Genomic DNA, 21,713 nt, shown 5'->3' with positions numbered 1-21,713 from the left:
CTCTGGGTGACGCTTTCACTTATCTTAAAACCTTGATACTTTCCTTCCACTGTTACAAAACGTCGTTCCATGCAAATGAGTGCAATTCAACGAAAAGACATGCAAATGAAATCTCTGCCTTCTCTTTCTTGCCGAGTTCATCACCCTCCTTTTACCCTATACGTGGGAGTATCCCAGCTCAATATAAGGTCATCGAAATTACCATATCATCTGGCAAAAAAACGCTTAGACAATGTGGCGGGGGGGGGGGGGGGGTGTCACCTTAAACATCATTTTTAAGACCACCAGGGTTAAATATCTCCACTTCATTAGGATAAAGATGTGAACAACTATTGAAAGCGCCGACGCTGTCGATAGGCTTTGAGTCGCAGCTCTATCCGGTCTGACTCACCGTCTCTCTGAGGACCCCGCGTGAGCCCCTCATCCATCATCTGAATACTGCGGGCCTGAATCATTGCAGATCATTATAGTAACAGAGAGCGTAGCGGTGATTGGCTGTGATTGCTAGATTACAAGGATCCGAGGGGTGATCCATCACGCCGGGCGGCAGGCTAACACCTCTCCGTGATGGGGTTCACCCCGAGGGGGTCAGGGCCAGGTCAGCGAGAGGAGCTCCCCTCCATGGAAAATAGCTCAGTCTCCCAAAGGCTTCAAGTGCACGGTCATTTTTTACCCATTTCTCAATTTAGCTTGAACTCGTAATGGGCAAGCGTGTAGATTTATCGGAATGCGTTGATGTATGGAGATATGATAGCGAGTATGCTAAAATTGGATCCGACGCGATCTCGGAGACTGAAAAGTGGCGCAATGACATCGCCCGAGGCGGCGTGTTGTCATCCAAATGAGATAAGTTTATTTTCCCTCGACCGGCATTTGTTCCATCAGCCCGTGAGGTCCCGAGCTGCGCTAGGAAGCGGTGGGGAGTCCATTCCGGCACCTGCAGCTCTAGCGGGGTGGCTCGCTAGCAGAGGAAAAAGCTTTGGCTGCTGCCCAAATATCTGCCTGCGCCTTCTGTGCTGAGGCGCAAGCCTTGGAGAAACCAGGAGGCGACAATATTGTCGAACAAATGTCCTCTAATATCAGCCTGCCGGTCAGGGGTCCTGGATGGTTTCCTCCTCATTGTCTCATGCAGATTTCTGCCGTCTTATGGGTCAGTTAGCACCCTTGTAAAGTAAATTCAATCATTTCTTTCTAAATATGGGTTTGAAGATAACTGCTGGAAAAACAGAGGAGAGTGGAGTACTTGATGGTGGCGAAAATTGTTTCATATTATTTTAGTTTTCCTGATTTCTTTGTGCTTAACTTTTGTTTCAGATTTTGAAAGGCATTTATTTGACCTTGATGTAAGAATTTACATCTTTAAGTTTTGGACTATACTGCCAAATCTGGCGTAGTACACAAATAATATGTTGTATGGTAGAATAGCTGCATGAAAGTTAGGAGCCAAAATAGATTTCAACCATTTGATATGAAACTTGTCAATTCTAAAATGTTTTTTTTTTTCTTTCACTCATGTGATCACTTTTAAATTGTCTTGAAAAAAATTCAAGTTCAATTGTTAACTTGTAACATTTTCTGCAAGCAGCAATAGACGTTTAGTGTCATTTTATAAGCTAGCACACAAAACATTGCCCCGTGGGGTGTGTTATTGGAAAATTTCATTTGAAATGATTTTCCTGATCACTGACTTATCTCTTGGATTCCTTCTGCCGCCAGTGAAGAGTTTAGCAATTTATGCGGAAAAGAAAAAGAAAAAAAAAGAAAGAAACGCAGTCAACTACACTCACTCAAATTTAGTTTTACTGATCCAAAAACTGACTTTGTATTTTTCATGATTGCTTCTCATAAATACCAATTAAACCTCAGAGGGTGCATCAAGAAGTGAATTTCAATGATTATCCCACTCCCCCCCCCTGCACACTTTGGTAGACTTTTGTAAACGGGGCACTATTAGCTAACATACAGCGCTTGAGTGTTGATTTCAAATAAATGAGCAGTTGACCGGTGGGTGGAGAGCGTATCTATGGCAACAGTCTGGTCCCCAGCTGTCACGGACAAGAAGAAGATGGGTGCCATGAGCGAGGAGACCACTTAACCTCAGCTGCTCCACAGCTTAGGGGAGTCAAGATGCTGCCGAAGCCTGGACGGAACCTCACTTAATATGTAGACAATACCCCCCGCTGCCCCCCCCCCCCCAACAACATCAGACAAAGGCTGACTTCGAACCAGTAAAAATAAAAGACAGCACAGAGGGTGGGGGGAGAACGGCGTTGCAAGTCTCACTACGAGAAGCTCGGCTACACCAGATGGAATGTGGGACGCGAGTAAGAAAAGCTAATTAAATCTGGTTTAACTGGAAAAGCAGTTTAATTGTTTACTTCGGATACGGCGTTGCTGTTTCCTGGCAGGATTTGATCGCAGCAGGAACCATCTGCCAAAGTCACATCAAACTGCACGAGAAGAAAGAAAAAAAGGCCGATTTCTCAGCAGTGTTTATCTCGGTTCTGTTGTCTTTATTGTGCAGCAGGTGACTGTAATAAAGTGGATTTTGATAAATAATGTTTGGTAAATGTATATACTGAGCTGCCTAAAACTGTATTTGCACACAATATTGAGCAGTTCATGAAGGCCTACATCGGTTAGCTTACAAGCTAGCTAGTGGCTAGCGCCAACACTTTTTTGTCTGTGTATGTTAAACGTTATGTAAAATTGTAACATTTTTAAACAGCCGAGTAAAATAAAAAAAATAAAAAAGGCTAACCACTACATTGTAAAAACAGAAAAAGCTGACAAATTGAAGCTAAGTGCGTTAGCATGTAAAGCTAGAACTAATTTCTCAGGTAGGTCATTAGCTAAAATCCGAAAGAAATGAATTCTTCTAAATGGCAATTTACAGAACAGGACTTGTCAAAATTGCCGGAGTGTTTACACGTGATTTTTTCACAGCCCATCCTAATGCAATTAATTAAAGTCCCTGATGCACTAGCTTAATTAACAGCTCAATTAGTTCAACGCTTTGCGCTGAAATGTCCATCTTTTCTTTGTTTCTCCAATCGATAGCGTGAAAACAAGTTTTTTTTTTTTTTTAAACAACGGTATCATTCAAAACAGCAACTTAAAAAATATTAATTGAACTTAATGATTTGAGGTAAGTACAACTGTTTACATATACTGTAAATCAATTTAAAGCAAAAAAGTGTAAACTAGGGACTTGAAGGGAAGGGAGGAGGGAGGCAAACGAAGCAAGGTAGGGAAGCGCCTGTCAGGGCATCGGCGTGCCATGCGACGCATATTGTTGCTGACAAGAGGTTAGCGGGTCAGACAGGAAGGCCCGTTGTTATGAAGAGGAAGCGGCCCGCATTGTTGCCGCAGCCTCCCTGACTGCACAGAGACGGGCCTAATCGGGCTTTGTCGCCGCGGCCCATGCATCGGCAGAGCGAGCTCATTCAACAGTCGCTGCTTCCTTAATCTGCGGGGCCTTTTGTCTGTCTTATTCTGTCTCGGCAATTTGCATTTTTTTCTGCCAAAATTTACACACAGGGAACTGCTTCTTTTTTTATTTTTTTTACGTATTATAGGAACCTGTGGGATCAAATATGGCGGGGAATTAAATTTTCACAATTCCTGGTCGGAGGGATGGATGGATGGATGGATGGATGGATGGATGGATGGATGGATGGATGGATGGATGGATGGATGGATGGATGGAAAATAATCACCCAAAAGCTGAAGAAAAAGCAAAACGCATGTTACACCTAAATTGCATGACTTCAGGGGTGTTCAACATAAGAGCCCCCCCCCCCCCTGTAGCTTTGCATGCATTTGTGAGCGCGCACGTGTGCATGTGCATGTGTGTGTGTGTCTTTGCCTGAGGCCATCCCAGGGGAGGCTTCACCGGCTTTAGAGGTCAAATCAGTTGTAAGTCTATTAAAAGGCAAGCGTACACATTCTTCCCATGGCATGTCATTCAGGCGCACTTAATTTCCACTTGATCAACAGTTACGTCGGAGAGGCGAGCAGTATCCCGTCTTTGTGCTCAGGCAGTTTTTCCTCAACCGTGGTCCCCCAAGAAGTGGTCCTTAATGGTTTGTATTTGGCCACTGTTTCCCCATTTAGTGTGGGGGGGGCACACGTAGTAGGTGAAAATCTATGACCAAATAAATCAACGTTCTTCAATCTTAAAACCTATAATTGTTCAAATATACTTTCAACTTTTTTTCATGAAAAGTCATAGTTTTGGAGAGATGAGGATCCTGCCTAGCAGGCATAGATGCACATTAAATCCAATGCTAATAAAACTCATTTGAATCATTACAATTATAGGCAGTCAGTAGGTCCAAGCAGTTTTTGTGTCCCGGGGCAAAGTGACGCGAGAACAATGTAACCAGACTCTGTCAAGATTCATTACCGGTGATTCCAAGTGTAGCTTGCATTGCTAAAAAATTTAATTCGCTATTGATTTGACTTTTAAATGGTAAATGTCCACTCTGATTACCATAACATGGATGCGGCGCAGCCAATACAGAAGTGCGAGCACTTGGAAAGGTCATTTAACTTTTGGAAATCTGCATGTTTCGATAAAGAGTAAGGCGGCCTGGAAGACAAAAAAACAAAATGCAGCAGCCAATCAGAGGTCAGGAGCACAGTTGTGACCTCCGAGGGTCTTTTCTCCTGACAGACATTTGTCACTCTGCTGAGGGAGCGTGCGCTGTAATAGATTATTGACCACCTCAGCGGGCTCATCACGCCACACAACTCGCAACGCAAGGAACCAAGATGGAGTAACAGCCAGCGCAAATGCCCAGAGAAATTCTGCTCAAAGTCAAGCCGGTCTTTGCTTCCAAATTTTGTTTGGGCATTTCCTAGCATCCTTAATTGTATGATAATTCATCTCGGAGCACTAATTTACCCCCTGCCGCTCTCTTTAAATGCTGGGCCATTCTGTTTACCAGCTTCCAGAATGACAAAAGCGTGTGTCCTCAAGCCAAGGAGCATATTTACAGCCATATTTTTGTCCCCCCCCCAATTGTGACGGTTTGGGGCATATGAGCCCATATGGGAGGTCTTAGCTAAAATGGGCATTGTTTCGACTTCTACGCATTCTTCCCACGTCCTTCAAAAAACTTCCGCCATCTTTAGAAGTCAAAACTGTGCTTTCTCCAAAAACACCAACAAAATTAGAAATAACTAAAAGTCCCCACTGTTTAGATTCTTAGTCCTCGCTTGTGTCTGATGCAATTGGGGGACATTTAGGCTTATTTTGCCACTGCTTATTTAAGCCACAGGAGGCCCATTAATTTCAGCAGCCCTTGTGCTCTTCAGGGGCGATCGCTATGCCCACAGCACGTGCGGTCCCATTGTTTGGACCCATTTACATCCGCGGTCAATGAATAATGGCACTTTTGCAGGGGGAGACTCTGACACAGGCAAACGCAAAAATCCCAAGTGGAGGATTTTTTCAAAGCGGAATGTAACACTGCAGAATTGCGATGATTCAAAACTGCACCGCTAGAATTGTTCCTTTTTTCTGCACTTTCCAGGAATTCTGCTGCTGTGGCTTCTGGCAGCCTCCCAACTGTTTTGACCCATTAAATGAGCCCGATTGGCCGCTATGGTGCCACGCTAATGCTGTGGGCGTCTCTCAATCGGTTTCTGGCACGCCGTCTCTCGCTCTGGCTGTGCCACTGCTTCCACACATCATAGAATATTAACCCTTTTCTGTTCCCTGACAAATGTACCAGATGGCACCGCGCAATAACAGCTGTCAATTTCAAGCCAGCGCCTCTTCCGTGGATTCTTTTCCCCCCTTGTGCACTTTGGGACAGAGTTTTTTTTTTAAAGACATAATAAGCAAACTGATGCACTGGTGGTGATTGTCATGAATCACATGCTACAGCTGTGCGAGAGGCTTTTTTTCTCACTGGGAAAGCAAAGACGCCGTGATGGGGCTTGTGGAAGCGTTTAGATGTATAGCAGAGCGAGCGAGGTCCCCCCCCCCCCCCCCCACCTCCTTCTCTGCCGCCAGTAGCAGTCAGGAGATGAGGTCCCCAGTGCCGCTTTGCTGCCATTCGGACAAAATTAAAACTGAAGGCTCCAAATACATTTCTCATTGTGGCCCTAAAGCACAGGAAAGTTGTATTTGGCCCAAACGGCGGCTGGGGAATTGCGCTCCCAGCGCAGTCCCAAGTCTCCTTATTTACATGATAAAGGCAGGCCCGAACGCTGCCCCCCCCCCTTCCCTATTCATTCATTTCTTTATCAACATCACCTCTTGTTCATCAACTACACGGGTTGAAATGATTGTGGCAATTTAGATTTGGTTTACCGCACTCCCTGAGATCCAGCACGGAGAATCCCCTGAGCTTTTGCTCCTGGCTGAGGAGCAAAAGGAAGAATTTCCAGAAGAATTCAATAGGACTCTGGTTGTCGATATTTCCCAAAGTAGCCCAGTTCTTTTTAGTTCTTCGGTGATAAAAGGCAGATACAAATGGTAAGGCCGTCGTAGAGTCCATCAATCCATCTCATACGTGCGCTTTGTAACTCAATTTCCCACCTGGCTTGAGCTGACGGCTACACACAAAAGTCAATTCCAATAGCAACTCTGCAAAGTGCATGTCCGCCGCGGTTTAATGCGAACGGACTTCATCAATCGCCCGGTCGGGGTAAATCAATTGTGAATTGGCTTCAATCAGATGGGTGACAGCAGCGGCGCCGTCTGCCCTGACCATCCCCGGCCGGCTACCTGCGCCGGACCCATTTGGCATCATGGAATAACGCCACTTGTCTTTCTGCCACAGGTTTCTAGTTTACAGCGAACTAAAATGTCCAAGAGGCGAAATCCAAACGCGTTTGTTCCAACGTGACCCAATTAGAAAATAAACCCTTGCGATACCGGAACACACACACACCAACCTAAACACATTTGCATTAGCTGATCGTTTATTTGTGATATCCATAATTAGCAATATAGCTTTTGAGCTTTACAAACGCCCTCTTTGTACCCCCCCCCCCCTGCCATTTCCCCCGAATGGTATCCTCCCCCTTAAAGATTAATTGAAGCCGGGATAAAACAAAATGGTTCCCAGGGGGTGGCCCACTGTTTGTTATTCATGTGGGTCTGAAAACAGCAACAGTAAATCCTCTAAATTGTTGTTAAGCTGGGGATATTACCATATGTGTGCCATTTCCATAGACTGACAGCTCCCTCTGGATCAACTGGGGACTATTGATCTTGCAGCACTCCATTTCAAGTTAATTGTGCTTGAAATGAGGTCCACACTCCCAGGCATACCTTTGTTTGAAAGGTGGATATTCATTTTTTTATTTGGCAGGATGTTGACATGGAAGACGGAGGATACGTTTGGTTTTTTGGGGACCTTGTGTTTATCTTGCGTAGGCGGATTCGCTTTCTGAGGGGGATTCGAAGAAAATTAGACGGGGGGGACGAGCGTGCTTGAAAAAGCCGGTTGCGATTGGACGGCAGGGAAGCTCCGCCCACGCTGATCGTGTAGGCGGGGGGGGGGCGGGGCAACATCATCTCTGTCGTAAAACATCAATCTTCATGTGCAACCGAGAATCAAACTATTGTAATGACATGACAGAGAAATTGATTATACTTTGTCGACTGTATTGTCACACAAAGGAGGGGGGGGAAAGAAAAAATGACGACTTGGCAAATCATCTGACTCCAAATATTGCGTTTCTAATTCTATGTCGTCGACACTTTGGAATTTTGCTGAATCGCTTGCTTTCAATGACAGCAAATGGAGATATTTGGAGTAGCTAGCTTCCGCGAGGGATGGCCACTAGATTAGGGATAGCGACTCAGCAGTTTTGAACAAATCTCGGGATCTTGTATTCCTCATTTAAAAGAGGCTTTTGGCTTTTTTTTTTTTACCTCTAAGATTATACAAGTGGACAAACAATCCCAACTCCTTTGCATTAATTATTCAAAAACAAAATCTGAGCATGAAACATTAAAAGCTCCTTATGTGATTTTTTTTCAAGTGAGAAAAAGTGTCTGCCCTTAAAAAGAAAAAAAAACATGTGCCAAGCTTACTGAAAGGTGAACTTTGGCGCGGGAAAAACTAATGTAACATCGGCGCTAATCCCCGTCACGATTAAGTGCAAATCGGATTAGGATATGTGACGTGTGTGTGTTTTTACAGGTGCAATAGAAACAGTGCGAGAGGGGGAGACTTCCAAGTGCAAGCTCATTATTAAGGCCAAAGAGAGAAAAGGCAAGGTAAGATGTGTTGCCGTGCAAATACTGCCACACTCGTTGATTAAACCTCTCACTCTAAACTGCATCATAATCCTGCCTGGAACTCGGCCTGGCAGATTATTTTTGGTGGGCGAGGAGGGGAGGAAAAAAAATATCCACACGGGATAGTTTCCAAATGAGTGTCAGTCCCAATCTGGGAAACACGGCCTAATATTTCCCAATCCCTCGACCCTCAGGATCCAAATTCCATCTTCTTGCGCAATCATTCCCATATCAATGCGATGTTCACAACAAATAAAAAGTGTGTAATGGGGACCATTAAAGGGGCCCAGTTTAGAGAGGCAGGATTTAATTTGCATGGCAGATTAGCCTTCCGGTCCCACCGGTGGGGCCGCGGCCTCGGGGGCAAAATCGCCTCTTTTGCTTTTTTCCTCGATCTGGTTTATTCTTTTATTAATAGCGCCTTCAAATCCATCGAGTCAATCGAGTGTAATCTGATTTCAAATTCAGCATGAAAACGCTTAATCGGCGGCCGTGGCTCCGTGCTGCTTTCTTTTTGATGCGAGCGTTGGGAGACGGAAGGGATAAAAAATAATTAATCCGCCAAGTTTTTTTTTTTTTTTTACTTGACACTTCATGGTCAGCAAAATGTACTTTATGCACATGTACAAAAAGAATCCCAGAGTGTTATGTACAAAATAAATACATGTTACATCTCCGAGGCTAGCCACTTCCAAATCCCAGTGGAAGAGTGAGATTGGAAAAGAGGGAAAGCGCGGATGGAGGCTTTTTTTTTTTTTTTGGTCTCTGCCCCCAATGCACCGACCGGTCTGACTGGGGCCAAGTTCCGCCTCAGTGCCCCGGCGAGCCTCAGCATTACACAGGCAGGCGAATACACACACACACACACACACTCACAGCTGGGGTTACCAGTTATTAGACAGCAAGAGGGGAGAGGCGAGTCGACTTTTTTTCACAAAATCACGCATTCATAAATACATTTACGGGCTCTGAACCGGCCGCAACACATAACTGAGTGACATGGAGTCGCTTGACAGCTTGAAACGGCCGATGGAAGACACAAAGAGTCGCTATAATTGGCCGTGCGGGCCTTCTGTGGCAACACGGAGCCGAATGTTGCCGTAAATAGCGTATTAGAATGGAAAATACGGGAAAATCGGATTGTGTTTAGTTTATTCTCGCTGCTTTCATTATTACCTGCAAGCACCCGGAGGGTCGTGTCAGATGACTGACGATTTCTTAGATGTGACTACTTATGCGTTGAATCGCAAAAACATTTGGTGTTACTTTAGAAAACAACATTTTGGCCCCTTTACAGACCAAACCAGTAACTGAATCATAATGAATTGTTGTTTCTGTATTTTCTGTACTGTCAAAAGATAGAAAAAAAAAATATCCGATTCACCGATTAATAAAAAATATAACTGGTAATTAAAATAAGGGTTAATTGCAGCCGTAAACACGTATTAATCATTCTTAGACAGTTGGACTTGTTAAAAAACACTTTTAAAAACTTCCTTCCCGCCCTGACTCACAACATTCCTTTGCAAACGTTATACAAAAGAGGCACAGCATGCTTGCTTCAAGTCACTCCCAGTACCAAACGTTTCATTAAAACTGACCCATAACAAAATAAAATTAAAAGAAATACACGCGTTTACATTCCAGAAAGCTCAGCCAGATCGTGAAACTTTATCTGATGAACGTTCGCTAGCTTAATGCTAACATGATGCAAAAGGCTATAAATATCAGCAAAGGTTATGATAAACCTTCAAACGACTATTTTAAACACACACACAAAGTAGCAACACGTACAAACAAAGCATACAAAACTATTCACAATATAGCAGGTGCGTAAACCACGAACCGCGATATAGCGGGGCATCACTTCCTCCATTCCGCCACCTTATTAGCATCGAAGGCAACAGCGGCGGCAACAATGTTTTGCGAACAGTTCATGCATTACCACTCCGGGGAGGGTTAGCACCATGCATCCCTGCATCTCAAACACACGCGTACACACACGTGCTCCCCAGTGTGATGCTCTGAGAGGAAAAAAAAAAAGTAAAAAAAAACAACAACACAACACTGCTGATCAAAGCTGCTCAGCCCGCCTGCTATGCACTCAAGGGGGGGGGGCTGACAAAAGCGGTGATGTTTGAGATGCAGGGAGTCTCAAGTTTGTCCATTCCTGATTAGTAAAAACTTTAGCTCCTCCTAGACTGTTGCAGCTGATACGCACAGTCAAAACCATCAATCAATTAATCGATTAACCGATTTTATATGCCCAGTGTAATGACTAAGCGTGCCCGTGGTGTTGTTTGATTTGCAGAGCAGGCAATTAGAGGCTCATTGCGACATCACTTGACTGTATTCCTTTAACACACACCACAATGGGCCACGTCAAAGGATTTGTCACCTTCGCAGCGGGGCCTTCGCGCCGTGCTTTTCACGAGCCACAATGGGCGAAAAGAGGAAGGGAGAAAAACTCGCAATCCTCCTGTGAGGATTTGGCAACTTATATAACTCCCAATTATTTAAACTTCTGGGAGCCTTTTCTTTTGCCGGGCCTCCCGTCTGTTTGCAAGACTTACAAAATAGCCGCAGTGAAGAGCGCGTAATGCCTGTGTGCCCACATGACTGGCGAAAAACACTCGTGCTCTTTCTGCCCCGCTGGGTCCCGCTGCATAATGGGGGTCTTGAAAGCTGTGGGCTCGCAAGAAGGCCTGCCTAACAAAGCCTTGGTGGCTCGCAGCGACAAGGAGAGAGGCTGTTTGCGAGCCGGATGCCCGAAAACTCCGTTTGGGGAGGGGCTATGTGGGATGCGGTGGCGGCGGCATGACAGGGTAAGGTTTTGATATCTCGGCAGCAAAGGGGTGAGGGGGATACGCCGTGTTGGTCTTTAGTGAAAGTACACAGAGTTGGTCCGCGAAGGAGACGTTCACAAATTGGTTGGGGCTACAGGATTCCTTTCAAACTGAAATTCTTTTAAAATTGACATTATATAAGATCAATATGGCCTTAAAGTATTTCCACATCCTTTTCATTCATTCGGAAGCGCCGGCCGGCCACAGCCACCCCGTCGGTCACCATTCACTTTCCGCTTTCGCTCCACAGGAGTGAACCCGTTTACCTGATGGGTGGTCTTAGAGCGGGCTAAAATAAAGCCCCTGCCATCTAAGTGTAGAGTAGCCGCTAATCCGATTTCAGGAAACAGTCAAACCCACACATACAACACCGCTGCACCCTCCCACCAACCCCACAGTGACTTTCCACTTATCAGTTTGTTCCCTTCTGAGACATTTGCAATATATTCAGTGTGAGGCCATGTTGTCTTAATAGCGCCCTCTGCTGTCGAATGAAACTGACGTCAAACTGCCTTCGGGCTGGCATTTCGACCATCATAAGATCAAGCCCAAAAACAAAACAAAAAACAGGTTAACTATGACACTTGCAATATTCCGATATTTTACGGATTAGACTACGAAAAGCCGAACCGCAACAGCTGCAGTGTTGGATGTGGGCGTGGCCAAGTGAGTGACGTTAGAAACATGTGGAACCTGAATTCATTATTGGAGTGTTTTACGTGATGTTAATTTGTGCATGGAACGCTAACTTCATTCGGCTGAAGGAAGTCGTAGGATTGCTTTTCAGAATAAGAGCATAATAGAGGAAGTGCTACGCTACCAGTTTAAATGACGCTAACAGTGTATTTGATTATTATTATTAATCCCATATTTGGGGTGAATTATGTATCTGAATTTGTCAATTCCTCCTATACAAACAGACCTTTGACTTATTGAAAAAATATTTTCTGGCCTTTTATTTAGCGTGTGCATCTGGCCCTTTAATAAGGTTGCGCAAGGTGCACATACAGTATTACCTGCTCACCGGCAGGTCTCTCCTTGAATGTGCCCGGCCCTCTCTGGGACGTTATAGAAGCCAAACATAAAGCAGTGTTTCATGGTCTTGCGGCTTATCTGGCCTCTTAAAGTATGTGAGACATGCCGGGAAACAAAGGAGCGTCTCTGTACGCTCACCACAAGGGCGAGCATATCCCTTTCACGGGCCACACATCGGACTGCGCTCTACACCTGGACGGAGACGTTCCTTTAGCGCAGCCCCAAAAAATACCTATGGACTGAATATATCAACTAAAACTGACAAAGGAGGCCTTAAGAAGTCCAATTTAAGACTTTATGGGACCTTTAAGAGGCCACTTGGGTCAAAATGAACAAAATGCTCACCAGGTTGCAAATCAGCCCTTTGTTGTTAGCATCTGTGGCATTTTTAGGACCTTTAAAGAATGGATTTTAGGGTGAAGTGTGCTTTTTAAGGCCACTAAAGGTTTTCAAGACTCCAAAGATACATGGAGATCCTAAAAATAAAAACGAGATCATTACAATGACTGAAAGACTAGAAGGGGACAACCAGAAAAAAAGACATTATTGAATTACATTTTATATGGATTTCAAATTTGGGGTTACATGCATTCGAGGAGCCATTTATGCAATTGTGTTTTTGTACGTTGAAATTAGATGTGAAATTACAAATTGATTGTAATTATTAGGCCACCACACAAAGGCACTGAGCCTTGTGAATCTAACTATTTGTGTGTGCAAATGAGAGAGAGGCCTCTTCCATGACCCATATACAGCTCTGCGGTGAGGAGCAAATGCAGTTTGGAGAAAGCATGGCCTCAGCTGGCCAAACAGGAGCAGTACAAGCCAAAGATTCATTTACAGTGGCGCATGAAGCAAACTCTGGTTTAGTGGTCAATAATATGCCAACACAAGTCCCCAAAAGTCTATTATGTAATATGCATACACACATGACTGTGAGTCTGTGTGTGTATGTGAGTCTGTGTGTCTGTGACATGAGTGGATCAGCGTCACAGCTGATCCCTGGTGTACTGTCAGTGAGCAGAGACCCTGAGGGCCTTTTTTTTTTTTTTTTTTTTTTTTTTTACTACACAACAGAGTGTCCATACGGCATCTGTCAGGTTTCACTGTCACATTGTGCATTGGGGCATGCATATTTTGTGAATACAGCTGTGTCTTAACATATACAAATGACATAACTTAGGAGTTTCTCAAGGTACGAGTCCTTACCCGGATTGATTTTTTATTTTTTTATTTGACTTGACGCAAACTTGGTCGATTTTTCATCATTGTCTAATATTGCAGCATCTTACTGAGTCCTTTACAGTATTAGCAAAAGTACTATTCTTCTTTGTTTAAGTCTGCATGACTATATTACACCGCCTCCTGGTGGTCAAGAGGGCACACTGTCGTACCACAATGAATTGAATTGCAGCATTAAATCATGACACACGAGGTGGTTCTAAGAAACACAATATTGTAGAGTGCTATAATTTTTCTTTTGTTTTCCCACAAACACAAAAAAATAGGGTGGAACAGATTAATAACATTTCCATTCATTTCAGTCATAAAAAAATTCAGTGTTGTCACGGGACACCTTAAACTCAAGTCACCGACTTTACATGATTCTTTTTACTGAGTCCGATTTTTGCTTCGCTGGCTATTTCTACCTTCAGTACACCTGTTAAGTGCACTTTCTTCCGACTCTCCCCCCCGTGTTTATTTTGTCTTCTCTTGACGAGCGGGTCAATCTCGTGACTGCAGCTAATGTTGACCTTGGTTTAAGCCTTCCGCCACAGTAGCCGTGCTCCATAAAGAGCCGGGAAAGACTCGGAGTCTGGTGTTAAAAGCCTCCACTGTCAAAGTTACGAAAGGTAAATAATGATTTGGATTGTGGCGCTGCGCCATTGTGCTTAGGTTACCTAAGTTCTGAATAGCCCACGGCAATAAACGGCGGAAAATTATCATTATATGAATGGAAAATGGAGTTTTGCCTGGATAGTAGCTGACCACAATCTGTTTTGGACAGCCAGCCAGTCGAGAGCCAGCTATTGGTTTGTAATTAAATGTGTCTATAATCATCCAATTAACATTAAATTAAGATGGCAAATCGGCGACCAATAGCAAGTCGTTGCAGAATGAATGATTGGCTCGGCAAAAAAAGACATGATCGGGAGTCAATAAGGAAAGTCCAGAAGTCTATTTATTAAGACTTCAACGTTATATGACGCCTGGAAACAACGGCTAAAGGCGAGGCATTTATTTGTTTGGCACGCAGTGTGCTACTGAGAAAAGTGCTGAGCGGCCGCTTTTCATAGAAGCGGTGAAGAGGAGCCTCTTGAAAAGGCACCGAGGAGCTCGCCGGCTTCCTTGAGTAGACACAGACAGACCGCTCCAGGTTAACTGGTTTTCTTAATGTCGCCACGCCGGCCAAGTTGCTTTCAGGGGGTGAAAGTCAAACAGGGCCCGGTGAAAGACTTCATCGGCCATTAGTGGAAGGGCTAAATGGCTCTCCTGTGAGCAAGCGGTTAAAGCAGGACGGGATAAAGGGCCTCTCCACACACACACTTGCTCAGACAGATTAGCGAGGTGACGCTCGTCTCGAGGACGGGAAATGTTTGTACGCGCACAAGAGAGCACTCCGAGCTCAGTGGTGTCACCATTACGTGTATCGCCAGGAATTAGCGCAAAGCTGTGGCGAGCCAGCAATTAAAAAAGCTCACACTGATGCATTATTTGGGGGGGGGGGGCTGTAGGAAAAGGGGCGAGGGAACCACGCGAGGGTATTTGACCCGGCGCCTCCATGCAATTTGAAAAACGAGTAAAGCCTCAGAGGAAGTATTATAAAAAGCACAAAAACACATTGCAACGCGTCTTGATAATTCAATGGGCAAATTGATACTCATTCTGGTGTGCGCACAATGGGCACTAGGGGGCGGTATCCTACATAGACATTATACACATACAGTAGATTGGATGATGGGAGAACAGAACAAGTGTCAACTAAACAGGTTATATTAGGTATTTTTGGCAGAGATAAAGAATATACGCCGGTGAGTATTGTTCTACAGTCTGTTTGCATGTGAGAAAAATGAATTAAAATGATTAAGCCCACATTATTATTATTATATTATAATTAATGCGATTCTTTATTCTGATTTTAATTTGCAGTAAATACATTTGCCTATTTTACTTTTGTTTTTTGCAAGTTGCCATCGTGTCTTGAAAAAAAAAAAAATGAACGTCCTCACTTTTGAAACGGAGGGAAAACATGCGCGTAATCACAAGCGTATTGCGCTGTTGCCAGTGCCCCGACCCTGATTGCATTGCAGCCAAGAAGTCAATGTTACATGCTCAGTTAGCAGGTGAAACCAAGCAGGCAGATGTGTCTGCAGCCTCAGTAGACACTCACCGGGCCCTGATGCTGCCAGCCCGCGTGTGCGACACACTTCCTAGCCAAGTCGGCTGCTCAGGAGCCATGTTGCTGAGCAGGTATATGTGCGAGGAATACACAACGACATGACAATCGGCGATATCCACAAGAGCAAACAAAACCTCCAATTTACACCCGTACATGGAAAAATGTCATTCCGCTTTGTTATGAGCAGTGTATACAAAATGAAGGAGGAGCGGATGTATGTTGGCTATAGGGCAGAGAACACAATAGCCCTCCTTCTGAGGGTATGTAACTGTAGACTCTCATAAAGTCCCGGCCCGCAAATAAAGAGTCACGCTCGGCTCGCGTTTCAACAACAAGGGCCGGTATTATGCAACTTAAGCTTTGGTTTGAAGAAGGCCATCAAATGTCAGCGAGCAGCAAGTGCACGCCGCACCGATTCTGATGCTACAAAATGTCCGCCCGGTTGGATTTTGTTCCTTAATTCATATTGTACAAATCTAATATTATGTTTAGAATAATGGAGCCACATAGAACATAATACGAGAAAGAAACCATTTGACTTGACTTCCCCTTTAACTTTATATACTGATGCTATATTGATGCTAATCACTGCCTACGTTAGCATTAGCCTTATGCTAGCGGTCGACCTGTTTTTTTTTTTAAACCACATACTTTTCTGTGTCAGGCTTAGTTTGAGAGTGGCAGTAAAGTTCTAATAAAATCAGTCAGAAAAAAAAGAAATAAGTCACTAAAAGGGGCAGTGAACTGCATCTTTCATAAAAAAAAAAAGCTTCCCTTCAAACATTAGTCTGTATTGTGTCAATAGTTTACAAGCAAGCAATGACTATAGGAGCTTTTCTTTGCGTATTTCAGGCCTCCCCATTGCTTAAGGTTGTGACCCCACTTTTGAGTTTTCCCGGGGCTGTTGGGTTAATGAAGTAACAACAAACTGGGCCTGCGGCTAATTTGGAGTGGCACTTCCTGCGCTCCCCCCTCCCTCCCTTGTCTCCACGAAGACGTATTTCATTTTCTCTTATCTCTGCCTCAGTCATGTGGCTTTCCGCATGGACGCCCATGTCTCCCCCAGTTGCAGGACTAATGGAAACTTTGTTAATGTCATTAATCTGCCGAGCAGGACACGTACCAAACATGTTTAACCTTCCCCGGTGTAGGCCGCCGCCGCCAAAGGCACAGTGTGTGCAAAAATTATATATTAAAAAAAAGATATGTAATTTCATTATCAAAAGTCACAAACTTTGCCTTTTAGTAGTAATGATAATGTCTGTCTACAAGTATTGCGCCACCGCTTGTATTCAAATAATTTGGGAGGGGGGGGGGGGTTCAACTTGGGATGTTCCACTGTATCTGTGCTATTTCTTTTCCAATCAGCCTCACTTGAGTGAGCGGGCCCTTTCGACATGACAGCACGCTCACTTCCACCATGCACATTCAAACAATGGCAATGTCAAAAGACTGCTTAACGACTAATCAGGTGGCTGTGATTCATTCCTCATTCAAAGCCCCCCCGCTTATTCACACATTCCAGCCGCTCCATGAATGGACACTCTCAACCCTGTGTGGCATATACTTTCATTCATAAAGAAGAAAACAGGAGAAGAGGAGGGGGCGGGGGGGGGCAAGGTCGTGGTGTTGAAGAGGAGAAACCTCTCTGGAAGGATGGGTAACCCAGGGGACATTATTTTCTTTTGTGTGGCACTCAGCTTATGGGGCCAAATGCCAGCAGGCTTACTCGCACACTGTCTGTCTGTGTGTGTCCCTCTTTCCTTTGCTCACAGTAATTAGGAGGATCTTAATTGAGAAGGGGTTTATTAGTGTCGGAGGAAGGCTGGAAACGTCACTTTAATTAAGGGGGATTCGGCAGACAGCTTGTGTGGCGATGTCACCCGTTTCATAAAATCCTTGTTTGGGCACAACAAGGAAAATAGAAGTGGGCCTTTAAAGGGAAGGCGGGGGTGAGGGAGAGGAGCTGGGGGGGGCTTTCCATGGGAGGTTGTCTAGACCTGCCTTCAGACACAGAAAAGTTAGTCTGACCCTGGCTGAGCATCCAGATTGACGGTATTATCGGCGAGGAAATTGTGCGTGTGCGACGCAGAATCGGCCCAACAAACGCTTTAAACTCTTCCATTCAAAAGATAACCTGCCAAGAAACATTCCAAAAGGGCGGGGGGGGGGTTAATTTATTCGCGGCATATCCTATGGCCACTCATGCAAGATATAAAATCAGAGATTATTTCCTGCTTGGTTAACCCGCATCCGGCCGGTCGCTCGCACAAAGCCACTCTAATGTTACCATTAGTTATGCTCCTCTGGTGGCCAAAAGATTGATCCCAGACACTTGGAATCCAATAAATGTGTACATGAATGGTGGGGGGAGATAACGCCTTCGTGGCAGATAGCGAGAAAAGGGCGATGGTGATTGAAAAAAGCATCAACGATATTAAAGTCGTTTTACTCGGTTGGACTTTTCAGTCTTTTCTTTTTTGATTTGACCTACGAGGGCCCCGACTGAAAATTCACTGAACACCCCCCCCCCCTCCTGCAATAAGACCATCAAGTCCCACAAGTGAAAGAGCAACTCTCAATGACCACAAAAAAAAAAAACATGTACTCACTCATAAAAGCCGGTGTTGTCACAGACATCATGGGGCTATAAACGTAGTCTTCCACAATAACCGCAGCTGCCGGGATCCTGCGCTGGGAATCTGATAATGGGCCCGAGGGGAAACGACAAACGTGCGCAGGGAGCGGGGATTGTCTGCAAGACAGATAAGAAAGTCACAGGGATGGCTTATCAGCTGGTTTATGGGGTGTCGCTATATGGTGAGAAACACTCACCTGTTTGGGCAGAGAATTAAAAAAAAAAAAAACATTAAATCAGAGCTTCACTCTTGTTATGCTGCACTAGGTCATTTAGAACAAAATAGACAATTAGTGCTCTAAAATTGGAAACATTTGTACTACAAGTGAAATTAAATTAGCAAGTAATAAAATACTGAACGAGTAAAAGTTAAGAAATATACAACGTTCCATAAGCAATACAATGTTTTATTATAAATTAAATGTGTTCGGTTATATAGAATGGACTCCGTCTGCTTCAGTGCCGAAGTGATAATCACACCCAATAATATACAATTAATCAAAAATAATTAGCATATTTGTTAAATGAGGCGCACCTGATTATAAAGCGCAGTAAAAATAATAATAATTTTTAATGTGCCTTACAGTACAAAACATACAGTACATAACTTTTACAATGTCACTTCATTCAGTGAGAGTCATTTTTTGACTTCTTATACTAGAAGAAAAAAAAAATCATTGATATTATTTCCCACGGCACTAAATGTTGAGCCAACTTGAAAGTCAACCAGCGTCATCTAACCAGATGGACCGAGTTCGACTTTGGGGTCGCCACCAGTATGCTCATGATGGTTGAGTGCACGCTTCCGTGTGCGTTTGGGCGAGAGCGCGCTGGAATGACTGCAAGCAGGTTTCTTGACTAAGATAAATGGCCGCTAACGGGGACAACGCAGAGGTGATGTGCCCTGTGGCGTTCACAAAAGAAAAACACTTCCTGTGTAAGCACCAAATACTGAGCCGATTTTTAAGACAACACTTAAAATAAAAAATTCACAAATTGCACAAAAATCACTCAAACCAAACAACCATGTTGATTGTTTCGGTTACAAAAGCACATTTTGCAAATTTCAATTTTCCAGCAGCTTTGCCTATCAGATAACTGCATCTGTTGAATAATTCATTTTTCTTTTTTTTTTTTTGTTATCATCTTCAAGCAGCTTGTCCAAACCGCACAGTGGGGGGAAGAACTGCAAACTAAATTTCATTGCAAATGATTGTTGCTGTCTAAGTTAACTTCTCGATGAAATAAAATTTTCTCCAGAATGTATGTTGTATAAAATGTTTTCTGTGGTGGTGGTGTGGGGGTGGGGGGGGGGGGGGTGTCTTCCACTCACAGAAATGATCAAAACAAATGACAATGTCTGAGACGGAGGCCGCAAATGTCTGACAGCCCTTTTTGCACAACAGATGTTTTTACAGAGGGGTGTCTTCTCTCCGCTGAGCAGTCTCACACATGAGAGACCCCCAAAAGCTGCAGATAAACGTCCAGAAAATCAACATGTAAATTTGTAACTGCCACATCTCAGATTGGCGACTCCCGCACTTCGTTGAAGCGAGAGAGGAAGGGGGTGCATATCTGTATTATGGACTTTACATGTGAGGCATGGATTGCGGATTTCAATACAAGAGGAAAAAAAAAAAAAAAAAAAAACTCTGTTATGTGTTATGGTGAAAAGATAAGTCTCTATTGATCCAGGTTGTGGGCAAAGGCTGCACTATTGACAGGAAGACAGAAGACGCGGAGGGGCGATATTTCATACATTTGCTCTGTTCACTCCATCACTGTGAAAGGGCTGCTTTTTTTCCCCCTGTGCTGTATATAATAACACATGTGCTCTTTATTTCCCTCAGATCAATGGTAATGTGTGGGGGGGGGGGGGGGGGGAAGATGGATGCCGTGGACAGGTTAACCTATCAAGTGGATGGGAGGCACACGGACCGAGACAAAGAGGGCCCGTCCCATTTGCTGACACGACGCTAACATTGTTGTACGTAGAGTTGGCTCACTTATATCAAATGAGCGTATCATGGTCATGATAGATAAATGTCATTTTACAATAGTAATATTGCAAGACATGGTTCAGTTGTTAAAAACAGTCAGTTGTAACGTTACAGTATGTTAAGAAAAAAGTCGCTCGAAAATGAAGGCTTTGAAAAATGTTATGACGGTAAAACAAAGAAGAATTAAAACGAGTAATATGAATATATTGTTTTGTTGTATTTTTCTTGTAATCTTTTATCCCTGACAACATTTTATTTTAACCACAAAATATTACTTACATATATTATAGGCAATATTTGCATAAAATTAACAAAATGGCCGATTGGTAGTGTCGTTTGTTAGCACAAATCAAATCCTTTTTTTTTTTTTTTTTTTTTTTTTTTTTTTTTTTTTTTTTTTTTTTTTTTTTTTTTTTTTTTTGAATGGCACAAATCAGTGGTGCAGAATGCAGATTTGAAACATAAATTTGGGCAGTGAAAAACACAGGCGACTTTGCAAGAGTTTATTAGTCTGAACTGTATTCTGTATGTTTGGGCCACGACGTACGGTGGCCTTTAAGGGTCAATCTGCTATTTCTAAGTGCATTATAAAAAATAAGATCTGTTTTGAGTCACTAAACATTTCAAACTAGAATCTGGTCAATACAAATGCTCAGCTTGGTCAAACTCAGTGAATCTCTTGTCCCTTCAATTCTAAAAGCATCATTAAAAATCAAACTTCTATCAACTTTGACTTTGCCTGTGTCATTAACAGTTTGTCGCAGCCGCACAATAGCATTTCAAATGGCTTTGAGAAATGAATTAGAGAAGAAGATTCTGATTAAAGACAGACTATGATTAGGAAGGCAAGCTCTTATTGCCAAAGTTCTGAATAATTAAACCCTTCTGTGCTTGAATTCACACTGTAAATGACCCTTTATGATGCTCCCAGACAGCTACACTAAGTGAAATTTGCTTTTCAACAAACTCGCCCCAGCAAATAATGTGCTGATAGGATCTCTGTCGCGTGAGCGTTTCGGCAGAAACCATCGAATCATCGGAAGCCATTATATTACGGATGCGATGTTACACGTTGGCTCGGAAAATACAATAAAAATCCAAATATGAAGTCACTCTAGCTGAACTGAGAATTGTACGTTAATAGAATAATAGAGCTCCAGCAGACAGCTCTGAGCGTTATTGTCTAAAGTTGGGTAAAGGGTAATTAATTTGGCTCATTCAATGTTTTGTTGATGAGGATTGTCATTTCTTTCTTTCTTTCTCCACTCTTTGCTCAGACATCCACGCAGTCGGACCCCGGTCGTCATTGTCTGAATGTAAATGTGTCAAATATTCACATGAATGACATGCTCTGTTGTGCTCCCGGCATAAAAATGGCCACAGCTCTGCAAAGGCGCCATTAGCACGTGTTAAAGTTTGACTTGCGCTTGTAAGAGACGCATCGTGCCTGTACCCTAAATGTTTTCTTCAACGTTTGTGTGCCAATAACACAAATAAATCATTGTCACTTATACCATTAGGGTTACAC

General features: G+C 43.6%; 1 long non-coding RNA gene across 1 annotated transcript in view; it reads right to left on the bottom strand.

The window, feature by feature from the left end:
- LOC119134473 overlaps positions 1–21,713 on the bottom strand; it is a 41,782-nt gene that overhangs the window by 18,471 nt on the left and 1,598 nt on the right. Inside the window, exon 3 of the long non-coding RNA XR_005100346.1 lies at positions 18,160–18,302. This is a non-coding gene — a long non-coding RNA (uncharacterized LOC119134473). The remainder of the gene's footprint in view (positions 1–18,159; positions 18,303–21,713) is intronic.

The sequence above is a fragment of the Syngnathus acus genome, chromosome 15 (genome assembly GCF_901709675.1).
Source record: "Syngnathus acus chromosome 15, fSynAcu1.2, whole genome shotgun sequence".
Taxonomy (NCBI): domain Eukaryota; kingdom Metazoa; phylum Chordata; class Actinopteri; order Syngnathiformes; family Syngnathidae; genus Syngnathus; species Syngnathus acus.
This window is presented reverse-complemented; position numbering and strand designations above follow the sequence as displayed.